General features: G+C 54.7%; 1 protein-coding gene across 1 annotated transcript in view; it reads left to right on the forward strand.

Annotated features, from left to right (window-relative positions):
- The first annotated feature begins 6,406 nt into the window (after positions 1-6,406).
- Positions 6,407-12,773, forward strand: part of Scnn1b (sodium channel epithelial 1 subunit beta) — a 43,078-nt gene continuing 36,711 nt past the window's right edge. Inside the window, exon 1 of the mRNA XM_076840305.2 lies at positions 6,407-6,476. The gene's annotated coding sequence lies outside the window, so the exon portion shown is untranslated. The remainder of the gene's footprint in view (positions 6,477-12,773) is intronic.

Below are 12,773 nucleotides of genomic sequence, written 5' to 3' on the forward strand. Positions count from 1 at the left end.
CAGCCAAGACTAGAAACAATCCAAGTGTCCATCGACAAAAGAACAGATAAACAAATTGTGGTATGTCCATGCCATAGAATGATTTTTTTAAATATTTATATTTTTAGTTGTAGATGGACACAATATCTTGATTTCATTTTTATGGGGTGCTAAAGATCGAACCCAGTGCCTCACATGGGCTAGGTGAGCGCTCTACCGCTGAGCAACAACCCCAGCCCCCCAGAATGATATTTTTAAAGAAATTCTGACACAGTTTCGACCCTGAATGAACCTTGTAGACACTACGCTAAGTAAAAGCAGCCACGTACAAAAGGCCCAATATTGTTTGATCCCACTTACATGAGAGACCTAGAGAAGTCAAACTCGTGAGACAGAACACAGAATGGCGTTTGCAGGGGGCTGTGGGGAGAGGACATTGGGAGCTATTGTTCCCCGGGTTGGCCAATATCCTTCATGTCACCGAACCGTGCCCTTAAAATGGTTAACATGACAAGTTCCATGTCATATATATTTTACCATCAATAAAAACTACATGCAAATTTTTTTAAGCCAGGTCACATCATCTCAGATTCTCTAAAGATCCCCACCTCTCACTCTGACTCAAGACCAAAGTCCCTACCCTGTCCTCCAAGGCCCTTCCGCAAGTGGACCTCCCTCTCAGTCACTTCTCCTGTTCGTTTCCTCCCCAGACGCACTGCTCTCCTCGGGGACTTTGCCCCTGCTGGTCCCTCTGAGGGGCTGGTTCCCTCCCGTCCTTGAGTCCCTCGCTCATGGGGCTCCTTCTCTGATTTTACTGCCTAAAATTCAGTCTGCTCCAGAGTGTCCTGTTGGGCCTACATGGATTTTTTTTTTTTTCCTCCTTAGCAGTTATCACCTTCTAGAAGATTCTTAGTCTTCCTTATTTGCATATTGTCAGTCTTGGCTTACCAGTGTACCTCCAGAGCCTGAAATACAGAACTGATGTGCTGCGGTTGTGGCTCAGTGACAGAGCCCTTGCCTGGCGCGTGGGAGGCACTGGGTTCCATTCTCAGCACCGCATAGAAGAAAAGAAATAAAATAAAGGCCCATCCATGACTAAAAAACTATTTCTTAAAAAAAATTGTCTTAAAAAAATTAATAATCGAAGCTCAATAATATTTGTGGAGTGAATGAAATTTCTCCTGAATCTTTCTGCACTGGTCCATTTGGGCTCTATCTTACTCTTTGTTTTTTTTAACTGCAGCAGAGCATTTAGCAGTTTGAAAATTACAGAATATGCATTATTCCTTCTCTCTCTCTCTCTCTCTCTCACACACACACACACACACACACACACACACACACCCTGAGGACTTTCTCAGCGTTGTATAGTATCTGAGCATTTTAAAATCTTCAAGGGCTGAGGTGCCTTTTCTCAAGGTTCCCAGATGCAAATGACACCCTCCAAGACCAAGCCTCGATGTTTGTCCTCAGCGCCTTCTCGTCCCCAGGTCGAGGTCCTGGGAGCCAGGCCAGTGGGAAGAGAGAAATGGAGAGGTATGTGTCCCGAGTGCCCAGGCGAGCCCTGAGTGCCAGCCTGGCTGTGCCCCGTGGGATCCGGGGCTTGTGGTTGGATTTCTGGGCACAAAAGGAAAACGTCCAGGCTTGGCAGGGGCCAGAGGCCTTTGTGGATGAGTGGCCAGGGACAGGGGAAAGTGGGGCCGAGGCAGCCTGGGTGCAGCCGGGAGCAGAGGCCCCGCACTCAGATTATCGCCGGGGCGGAAACAAGAGGCTCCGGCTGGGCACCAGCACACTGACTTCAGGCCAGTCCCTATGGGCTTCCAGCTCCACCCAGGCCACCCAGGAATAGGAACCCCATCTGGCCCACACCTCCTGGTTGCTTATTTTCCATAGAGTCAGGAAATCCACTTTTGTATGCTGTTTTTTGATTTTTAAACATGGGTTCAAGTCTTTCTCTTTATTTGTAAAATGGGGGGGGAATAGCACCTACCTCATAGTAGTATTTGGGAGGATAAATGAGGTTTAGTAAGCCTAGCACGGTGGCGCACACCTGTAGTCCCAGCAGCTCTGGAGGCTGAGGCAGGAGGATCAAAAGTTCGAGGTCAGCCTCATCAATTTAGCAAGGCCCTAAGCAACTTAGGGAGAGACTGTCTCAAAATAAAAAGCAAAAGGGCTGGGTATGTGGCTCAATGGTTAAGCATCCCTGGGTTCAATCCCCAGTGCCCCTCCAAGAAGGGGGGGGTGATTAGCAATGCAAATCATTACTAAAAGTAATGGGGGTGGAGAGAGGACCTAGAAAGTATGGTGGATTTTTTTTTTTTTTTTAAAGGAGAATCATGGTATCCTGTTATGTCATGGTCAGAGGAAGAGAAGGACTGAAGCTTGCCAAGACCTGGAGGAATGAGACACAAGATCCAGGGACTTACCTTTGACATAAGATTTCTGTCAAACAAGCCTGAGACGCAGTGCGTGGGGCCTCCAGACCTGCAGGTGGCACTGCATCTCTGAGAGGCTCTGGAACTCCCAAGCTGGAGTTTCCCATTCTGTACTCCCATGGTGCTGGTTGGAGCCCGGACTGCGAGGCTTTACATTTGTGCTTGTTGTCGTTTATCTTCTTAATTTGGGGCTGGACATTCCAGTCTGTCAGGTTGCTGTAAAAGGATGCATTAGCTGTCCCTGCTGACTTCCTTCTTTTGCAATTTGGATGAAATTTTCACCAGAATCAGCCAGGTGTCTTTTGGTTGCAAGCAACAGAAACCCCACGATCGCTTCAGCAAAAGGAAATTTACAGCCCCTGAGCCCAGATGACCAAGGGGTAGAGCTGACTTAAGATGTGCCGTTAGGTGGGTCAGGTGACAATACCAGGACCCAGTTTGCCTCGATGGCTAGGATCCACTCTTATATAGCCTGTTCCCAGATGTCACTCCACATCTGCACAACTCCCAAGCCAGCAAGACTTCCTGAGATCTGAAAGAAAAAGTCTTCTTATAGAGTTTCACTGGCCATGGATGACCTTGACTTGGGTCATGCTCCCCCCACCAAACAAATCACTTTCCCAATAAGAATATTGCATGCTGGTTGTTAGTTCTGGGCTCCAACCCTGAAATGGTGGTGAAGAATGAAATCAACACCCCAAGATCAAAATATACATTAGAAGTGTAATCCCAGGGGCTCAGGAGGCTGAGGCAGGAGGATTGCAAGTTCAAAGCCAGCCTTAGCAATAGAGAGGAACTAAGCAACTCAGTGAGACCCTGTCTCTAAATAAAATACAAAATAGAGCTGGGGATACTGCTCAGTGGTCGAGTGCTCCTGAGTTCCATCCGTGGTACCACCCCCCAACCAAAAAAAAAGTATATATATATATATATATATATATATATATATATATAGAGAGAGAGAGAGAGAGAGAGAGAGAGAGAGAGAGATCAGAGCTAAATGATATGCCAGTACCTGAAGTGGAATGAATGTATGCTTCATGCCTCCCAAAATCATATTCATCTTATCTTCTATGCAGAATGTTTTAAGTTGCAGCTATAAAGGTTTATGGCTTCAATAACCCAACACCACATTGACCAGCAGGGCCGACCTGGCTGATCTTGAATTCCTTTTCATATCTCTATCAATATCCTAGAATTGCACTCATTACAGAAAGCATGAGGGCTGTTCTTCTACAATAGTATTAAAATATACTGAGCCACACCCCCAGCCCTATTTTGCAGTTTTATTTAGAGACAGGGTCTCACTGAGTTGCCTAGTGCCTTGCTTTTGCTGAGGTTGGCTTTGAACAGTTTTTTTTGGGGGGAGGGGGCACTTAAAGATTCCTACCCCCAGAACTAGTCATGAACCCATCCACACATGAATTCACCTGATTTTGCCATAATCCAGGCCATATATCTTCATCTAGGGGGAAAAAAGGTGTGTTTTAAAAGAAAATTTGGCCAAATGGTTGATAGTTCAAACACCTGGCTTAAGTCCATGTGGAGACTGATGCCTTCAGATTAGGGTCCCTATCAAAACAGGGGAAAAGCAGGTCTGCTCTTCAGTGAGCCGGGCGTCCACCAGAACACAATCCTCTTTGTTCACAGTTGCTTAGAATCAACCCATTAGAATTTTTCAGCCTGACGTCAGCCAGTCTGGAGTTCCCAGACACCCCAAAATTCTAACCACCCTCCACTTCAGAAATCATGCTGCAAAAAAGGACATACGGGGAACTCATTCTGACGATGTCCATCAACAAGACCAGCCAAGAAAACAGTGTGACCCAGAAGGAAAATTCCCCCAAATAACAAATATTGAGTTGAACCATGTGAAATGGCCATTTTCATAGGCAAATCATAGTCAAATATTCGTGATTTCATACATTCACATCTGTATAGGTTAAGGCAGCGTCAGTGGCCCACAGATTTGGGACCCTAAAGGTCCCAAAGATCCTTTCAAGAGGAACATGATGTCCATATTATTTTCATTATAATACTGAGATATTATTGACCTTTTTCACGGAAAGAATATTTGCACTGAAAGTGTAAGAGCATGGTGGGTGTGCCAGTTTGTTTTCTGTGGCTATGACAAAGTGGCACATATTGGATAACTTATCAAGAAAAGAGGTTGATTTGGGTTCATAGTTCTGGGCCAAGGCAGAGAAGCTGCATCTGCCTTCTTGTTGGCAGATTCAGAAGGTGATACATAGCCAGAGACTGGAATCCAGTGTGTGTACATGCGTGTGTGTGTGTGTGTTCTGCTTTTACTTCTTAAAAGCCACCAGGATTCAATCATGGACTCCACCCTCCCAGAACCCTCCTTCTGAACACCACAGTCAGATTAAGAGGGTGGGACGCATCCTCTTAATCCCACACAGTAGGAGTTCCACGTCAATCTGAGTTTCAGACAAACCATATTCAGACCACGGTGAACTCTGAATAAGCAACATGTGGCAACGGACCAAACCCATCAATTCAGACTACCATCCACCTGGAAATCAAAGAGATTTGAAAAAAAAAATACTAAACATGCCCTCCTTTGTGTTATTTTGTTATTTTTATTTCTGGAAAACATTTTTTTGTAGCAGTATTTTACTTATGTCAACATGTACTGGGTTTGTTATTGTCACAGTGTGATGAATCTGGAAATAGCTTGGAAATCAGCATCAATTTCTTATAAGAAAAGTATCCACAGAGACCACCAACAGAAGCCAAAACTCCCCCGGGGTCTTCAGAGGACAAAGGGATTCCTGAGACTAAAACTTTAGAGAACTCTTACATTAGGACCATCCATGGAGATCCACCCAGGGAATGAAGGGTGGAGCCCTCCAAAAGGAGGGACTGGAACGACCCTGCTTAGAATCTGGACTTGATGGAGAGAAGGCAGGATGAAGGGAAGGAAGCCAAGATGAGAGGAACTGGCGCGTCTTCCCCCATTTCCTGTTTCTACTAGCACAGTACCACAGCCGGGTTAACTCTAAAGAAAATACGTGCAGTCTGACTCCCACTTCCAGCCCAAGGTCAAGGGGGCGCATCTGCAGATGGCCCTTCTGGCTGGCAGAGTCCCAAAGTAAAGTACTGGGCATTTTGTGGGGAGAGACAGGGCGCTGGGGAGCTCCCCAGAGATCCAGCTAAACTGGCTTTCAGAGCAGACCCGCCGGACATGACCCGCTGAGCCCTCGATGGCATAAGTGGATTAACCCATCCATAAAGCAGAGCTGTTAATCACCCCGTCCCGCCTCTTAACATCTTGAGAAGATGAGATTTCAGCTGGGTTTCAGAAGGGACAAACCACATTCCACCAGAGCACGGCCCCCTCTGGCTATTGCCTGAGGACAGCCCCCAGGTGTACTGGGCTCGGTGGGGGGGGGGTGGAATGGAGGCTCAAACCTCCACGTGAGCTGTTGACTTTCTAATGCAGAAGTCCAGCCGGTAGGACATGACCTTCATCTGAGAGTGACCTTGGCACTGGCTGAAGGGAGGGAAGGAGGTCACTGGGAGAGCCGAGGGGAGCCATTCGGAGGTCCCAGTGTGGTGCAGGAACACTCTGGGGAGATCCACTGCACGGGCCTCCCCACATCCCCTCGTGTCCGGGGACCCTCTGTGCCTGCAGGGATGACCCTGTGATGGGAGCTCGGTGTGCAGGTGTGTTTGTGGAGGGCGTCAGCGGGGCGCACAGAGGGGGCTCTGTGTGGACGTACCTGGGACAGGGCTAGAATGGGGAGTGTGCGCGTCGGGGTGTCGCGGGCGCTTGGACGCGGCATGTGGGGACAACTCAGGGTGGCAGACTGGAGCTTGCTGAGGGGTGAGGGAGGTGGCCAGAGGAGCCAGGATCCTGCGGGTGGCAACAGGCAGGCTCCGCCCGCGGACGCTCCCGGGGCTTCCCCGCCTCCTCCGTCGCCTCCTTCTGGCCGCGGCGCTCGGTCGCCGTGTCCCAGCGCCACCGCCACCGCCATCGGCCGCCCGCCGCCCGCCGCAGTTGCTGCCCACAGCGTACATCTGAGTCGCCGCCGGAACCAGGTACGACAAGGACCCGGGGCGCGCACCTGGGCCCGCGCCCCTCCGCGCCCCTCCGCGCCCCTCCGCGCCGCGCTGCCAGCCTCAGTTTCCCCCGGAGGGCGCCTGGGTGCTGTCTGCGCGCTCGGCCACCGCGGGGCCCGTCGGGGGCTGGACCGGCTGATGGCGCGTGGTGGAGAGGACCGAGGGGAGGTCGCCCCTGGCGTGCCCCCTGAGCAGAGGGGAGTGACCCCAGGAAGTGCATAAAGACCAAGAAGGGGGACCTGTGGCCAGTGGCGGGGAGGGGGGCCGGGGTCGCCCGAGCGTCTGGGACGGCGGCAGGGAGGGTGGCCGAGTCCCCTGCCGAATGGGCGTGGTGAACTGTCGTGGGAGAGGACAACCGTGAAACGCGCCTTCCCTGCGGGTGTCCCCAGGTTGCTGAGCGGGGACCGAGGGTCGGAGAGGGGACGAGTTGCTGAGCGCGGACGGGAGCCCAGTCAGACGCCTTCCTCGTGGCCCCTGGTCCGCGCAGCTGGGGGGGGGACTGGGGTGAATTCTCTGAAGGTCCACCCTGGGGCGGTGCTGGGTCTGGGCCCGCTGCCGTCCATACTCTGGAGGCTCCCGAGGGCTGCGTTCACGGTCTGGACCATGTCACCTGGCTTAGACGCGCCGTCACGAAGCGGGGGGTGGCAACGTGCCCGCGCAGCGTGGAGCCAGAGCGCCCAGGGAGAAAGCGGGCCCGGCTTTCTGCACCCACAAGAAACGCAGCAGCTGGCCGCCTCCCCCAGGGGTTGGCCGGACAGCCCAGGTTGGTGTCTGTCCCTGGCAGTGGCTCCCAGAGAGTCCCCAGAGGACCTGTCCGAGCAGCTCTGTAGCCCTGTCAACCTACCCAAGTGCTGGGCTCTTCCCCTACAGCCTCCAGCCCCTGCCCTCCCCGGCCCCGAGGGGCCTACCGTCTTCACGATGTGGGCATTCCTCTGGACGTTTCCCAACACCTGTGCCGGCCTCTGTTTACCTGGGGGAATGCGTAAGATCCTTTGATGGCGGTGAGCGTGCTGGGCAGGTGGGCAGGTGGGCAGGTGGGCAACAGAAATGAATGACGTAACCCATCTGGTCCTTCTGCAACTGACCCTTCACCAGCTATTTATAGGGAGCCATCCACACTGGTGCCTTGATTCAAACTGCTGCCTGGGTAGGCCACTGAGGGACGTTGGGGTCCCCAAATTTGGGAGGGGCTTTTATTTTGGACTCTCCTAGGAATTGCCATCGGAGATTTAAGTTAGATTCAATTTCCTGTCGCTTGTCCTAAACTGATTGTTCAGGATCTGAGTTGGGGAGGTGCTGCTTCTTCTTTTCCATCACGCACACACACAGGCCCATGTACGCACGCACACGCACAGGCCCATGTGTAACATGCACACCGACAAGCACACACACACATCTCTATTCTGTCTGGCTGCAGTCCCTGTGGAGCCCAAAGTCTGGGACCGACTCAGGCCTCAAACTCTGCTAGTCCAAGCCCAATGGGCAGAGAGTCCACCCACTGTCACATCCGAGGGCTCCTTTCAGCTGCCCCCAAGGCCACCCCTGCCCTCTGAGAGAAGACAGAGGCCAGAGCGGGAACCCAGCCACCTCTGATGTCCCCCACCCACCTGTGGAGGCAGAGGCTGGGAGGGCCAGTCCTCGGAGGCTTAGCTCCTGGCCGAGGAGCCCCATCCTGGTCACTGCCCAAGTCCAGAGAGGCCGGGGGCTGGCCGCGGAGGAGCCACCTGTGCAGAACACCTTTACCTGCAGAATTCAGGGCAATCAGGGTCCTGGGAACGTGTCAGGGAGAAGCCATGTTCCCGCAGTCAGCAGGCTGGTGGGTGGCCACGCACCGGCCATTGGAACAGGAGCCTGGCTGAGCCTCACGGGGCCCTGTGTCCTGCTGGTACTGGGGGTCAGTGGGCAGCTCACTGGGCCGTGAGCTGATGGCAGAACTGGAGGTCCCGGGCAGGGGTGAGGGGTGCGCAGGGCCCCACCTGGCCTGGTGGGAGGAGGGGAGACACCCAGTCGGCAATGCTGAGCACCTTCTGTTTGCAATTCACGAATTCATTCAGCAGATGTCCAGGGAGCGTCTCCCGGGGGCCATCCCTGTGTTTCCCAGGAATTTCAGCAAAACGGCCAGGGGTTGTGTGTCTTGATCACTGCGGTCACCCCAAGTCCCAGGAGACGCTCCAAGAACACTTGCTGAATGGATGATGGACAGGTGGGTGCGGAGCTCAGAATAGACCTTGGAAGCCCAGCTGGGGAGCAGGCCACGCCCCTCTGCTCCCTGCACCCTCAGGCTTCACCCAGGGTCCCTGGGCGTCCCAATAACAATAACAGGCAGGATCTTTTTATTATCATTTGATGCTGGGGACTGAACTCAGGGCCTCAGGTGTTTTTTACGTATGTGCTGCATGCCAGGCGCCCATGCTATTTCGTCAGACTCCTTCAGGTAGGGGTAATTATTTATTATTCCCATTTTACGCCCAGGGAAACTGAGCTCTCCCTCGGCATGATTTCAGTGTATTCCCCGCGACAGTCCAGAGAAACAGGTAGTGTGATTAGCTACATCTTGCAGATAACGAATGGGGCTCAGAGAGGTTAAGTAACTTGCCCAAGGTCACACAGAGCTGGCCAGTGGTGAGGCTGGGATCCAAAGCCAGGCGGTTTGACTGCAGAGCCCACTTTTTTTCCCCTCCCAACCTGTCCCTCCTCCGCTTCCTGGTGTCATCTGAGAAGTGAGTGTGGAGGAGGGGTGGAAATTCTTTCTCTGGGACATGGCTTTCTGGGACAAGCCTCTGGTTCACCTGTGGCCAAGGGTAAGGTTTCAGGTTTTCAGTCTGCTGGGTGGGACCCGGGGTCACTAAGTGGGTGAAGGTCTAGTCTCCCCCAACCAAGAGGGCCACCAGGCCCCGTGTGCATGCGGCTGCCATCTCACCGCCTCCCCTGGGGACGTCAGAGTCTCAGCCTCTACTTCCTGGAGGTCTGGCCTCCTCCCGCCTGATGGCCCTGGGGGCTCTGCAGAGCCCAGGGAGGCTGGGCCTCAGCTCCTGGGCCAGCCTGACCCTGGCATGAGCCAGGCAGTGCGTGCCCAGGGCCCAGGACTTGCAAAAGCAAAACCCGACTCAGAGTCAGACGGGAAACGGTGATTCGGCAGGAAATGGAGAGGCCGCCTCCCTCTTGGTGACTCCCGTGGGTGCAAGGGACCCGCTCTGCCCTAGGGCACAGGAACCCGGCTGACCTGACCCTCCCGGGAGTGCTGGTCCTGGAGCGGTGGTCGGTCTGGGTTGCCTGTGTCACCTGCACGTGAGAACCCTGGGCACCTTGTCCTCCTCACCGTCACCCCCATCACCCTCATCTCTGCCACCCCCATCGTCACCACCCGCTCGCCCATCGGCATCATCAGTGGGAACACGATGATCACTCACCTGGCTTCTCAGACCCCAGGCCCAACCCGCAGATGGGGACATAGGACAGAGGACACGACTCTAGGAAGATAGTGAGGAATCTGGGCCCCAAGGTCTGAAAGATCGCAGATCTGCTTCCCATTCAGCCGCTTTCTAGCTGTGTGACTTTGGGTAATTGGCCCAACCTCTCTGAACCTCAGAGACCCCGTCTGTAAAACGGGGTGATCACAGATCCTGCCTGCTAGGGTGGTGGGAAGGGACCCAGGAGCCAACGCAGGGAAAGCCTGGCCCAGCGCCTGGCTCCAATCGTAAAAGCAAAACAAACACAGGCAAGCACACTGGCGGGGGGCAGCGGTTACGGAAATGGCTCAGGGCACCGGCTGGGAGTTCCCGGCAGCCTGGGTTTGGAGGAGCAGGTGCCGGTGTCGCCGGCGTGAGAACGGCCCCGGGGGCCAGTTTGCGGGCAGCTGGAGAGACCACTCGAGGGCCGGGCGTGGAGCGCGGAGTGGGGAGCTGTCTCCTGGACCAGGACTCAGAGTCCAGACCCGGCCCTGCAGCCTGACTGCTCCGAGAGCCACCAGGGAGCTGGATGGGGCTTCCCCAGGAAGCGCCAGCTGCCACCCGCTCCTGACCTAAAGGGTTCCCCAAAGCTGTAAGCTCGGACCTCACTGTGCATGGCGGCCTTTCACATGGGGAGACTCCCTTTTGGATGATTTCTTCCTTTTTGATGTTAGACAGTCCTGGGTGTCTTCCCTCCAGCCTCAAGGGTAGCCATGAACAGCTGAGCGGGTTGTGTGCTGCACAACTCCAGGGACATCGGTCACACAGACTACATGGTCCATGACACCCCTAGAGTCGTGCAGTGCGCAACCTACACAGCCATACCGGGCGCCTCTGCCAGACTCCTTCTTCCTTGGAGAGAGTGCAGAACAACTGTAGGTGCCCCAGCTCTAGCTGCAGCTCAAAGTAGAGGAAGGATAAATGACATCTAAATGTCAATCAAGAATCAGAAGAGCCCAGGATGGCTGCCCAAACAAACCAAGCTGATTGGTCACTGTCCTTGAGAAGGTTGAGTCTGGGCTTTGCGGTGACTGGAGATGGTGGTGGATTAGTGACAGTTCTCAACACAAATTTTATGGGGTGGCCATACGGCAAAGTAATTAGGAGAGCAGGCTCTGGAGTCAGGCAGACTTGGGTTCCATTCTGCCCTGACACTGTCACTGTGTGGCCTGGGACAAATTACTTGACCTCTCTGTGCCTCATTTTTATCTAAAAAGAAATGCGTATGTAATAATACACACAGAGGTGTACCAGCCCTCCCTGTCTTCCATAATTAACGGTCCCTAGTTCTAAGATTCAATGACTTCATCAGCTGGGGGGCGAGACTCCTGTCACCTGTCATAGGACACCTGTCACAGGACACCTGTGACTCCGTGTGCAGACCACGGCTCGCGGCCAGGTCCGGTCGGCCATCTCTTTCTGCGCGGCCTGAGGGCGCAGAGTGGTTTCACCTGGTTGAAGAGCATCGGGAGGAAACCCGCGTCTGTGGTCTGAGCTTTTCCTGAAAGTTTACTGTCCCCTCATGTAGACTGGGGTCTCCAACTCGCCCGCACGTTTGAGTCACTGGGGACTTGGCGGAAGCTTGGGGGACCCGTCACACCCCGGGCCCAGGGAACCAGAGGGGCCCTGCTGACTCCTCCAGGCAGTGGAGCTGGGGAGCTCTGGACCAGCCCTGCCCAGGGCCCTGCTCTGCGGCTAGTCCAGCACCCTCCTGCCCTGAGGGCTGGTCCCAGCCGGAGCCCCAAGGCCTTATTTTGTGTGATCCGCGCCCGTCACTTGGGGGAGGTAGCAGGGGACACTGGGGATGGAACTCTTAGCCCTGAGCACACGGAGCTCAGGGCTAAGACCTGAGATCTTAAGTGCCTGACCCCGAGATCCGCCCCCGGCCCTTGTCATCTGTGAATGGACCGATTTCACTTTGGCGTCAGACTCTCTCAGCTCCAGCCCGGCCGAGCTCGCATTTCCAAATGGGAACGATCTTTTGCATCTGAGTTGGCCTCGCTTAATGATGTCACCAGGTCCCCCAAAGCATTGGAGCCTGAGCGTCCTGCTCAAATGGTCAGAAAATGTCACCGTGCACAGGGGTCACCCAGAGTCCTGGCTCAGGTGCTGATTCTGGCTGGGGGTGGGGCTCGGGGGCCCGGGGTCCATCCTGAGCATCGTCGCAGAGGAGGATAAAAGGTGCAGATTCTACCAGTTGCAGTGGTGCACGCCTATGATCCCAGAGGCTCGGGAGGCTGAGGCAGGAGGATCGAAAGTTCAGAGCCAGCCTCAGCCAAAGCGAGGCGCTAAGCAGCTCAGGGAGACCCTGTCTCTAAAGGAAATCAGACTCCTGACCCCCAGATCCCATGGGGAGAGCCCGGGCTTGCCCAGCTTCTGCCCTGAGACTCTGCCCAGACCCCAGCGGCCTCCTCAGGCTCCGACCCACGTGGAGAGACAGTTGCTCGTGGGCTGCGGACCCCTCCCCATCCCAGGGTTCTGATCTGCAGCTTCCAGCCCAGGCCCTGCCGGGGAGGGCCTGGGAAGACCCGGGTGTTAGACACCAGCGACTCTCGCGGATTTGAGCCCCCGATGGGTGGGCCTGGGTGACGCCTGAAGCCCCAGGTGGGAGGGGACAGGGCACAGCCCACAGATCACAGCGCTGCCAGAGCTACGGGACGGGCTGGGCCCAGTGCCACCGCCACAGCCGCCTGGAACAAGAATGACCACCCAGGGCCAGCGCCGGTTCCCGAGACCTTGAACTTCAGAGGGCTGGCGGCTCTGGATGGCTGAGCCTCCCCAGATCAGAGATTAGGAATGGGGGCGCCCTTCCTGGGCCCGCGAGAGC

Source organism: Callospermophilus lateralis, chromosome 19, assembly GCF_048772815.1.
Source record: "Callospermophilus lateralis isolate mCalLat2 chromosome 19, mCalLat2.hap1, whole genome shotgun sequence".
Lineage (NCBI taxonomy): Eukaryota > Metazoa > Chordata > Mammalia > Rodentia > Sciuridae > Callospermophilus > Callospermophilus lateralis.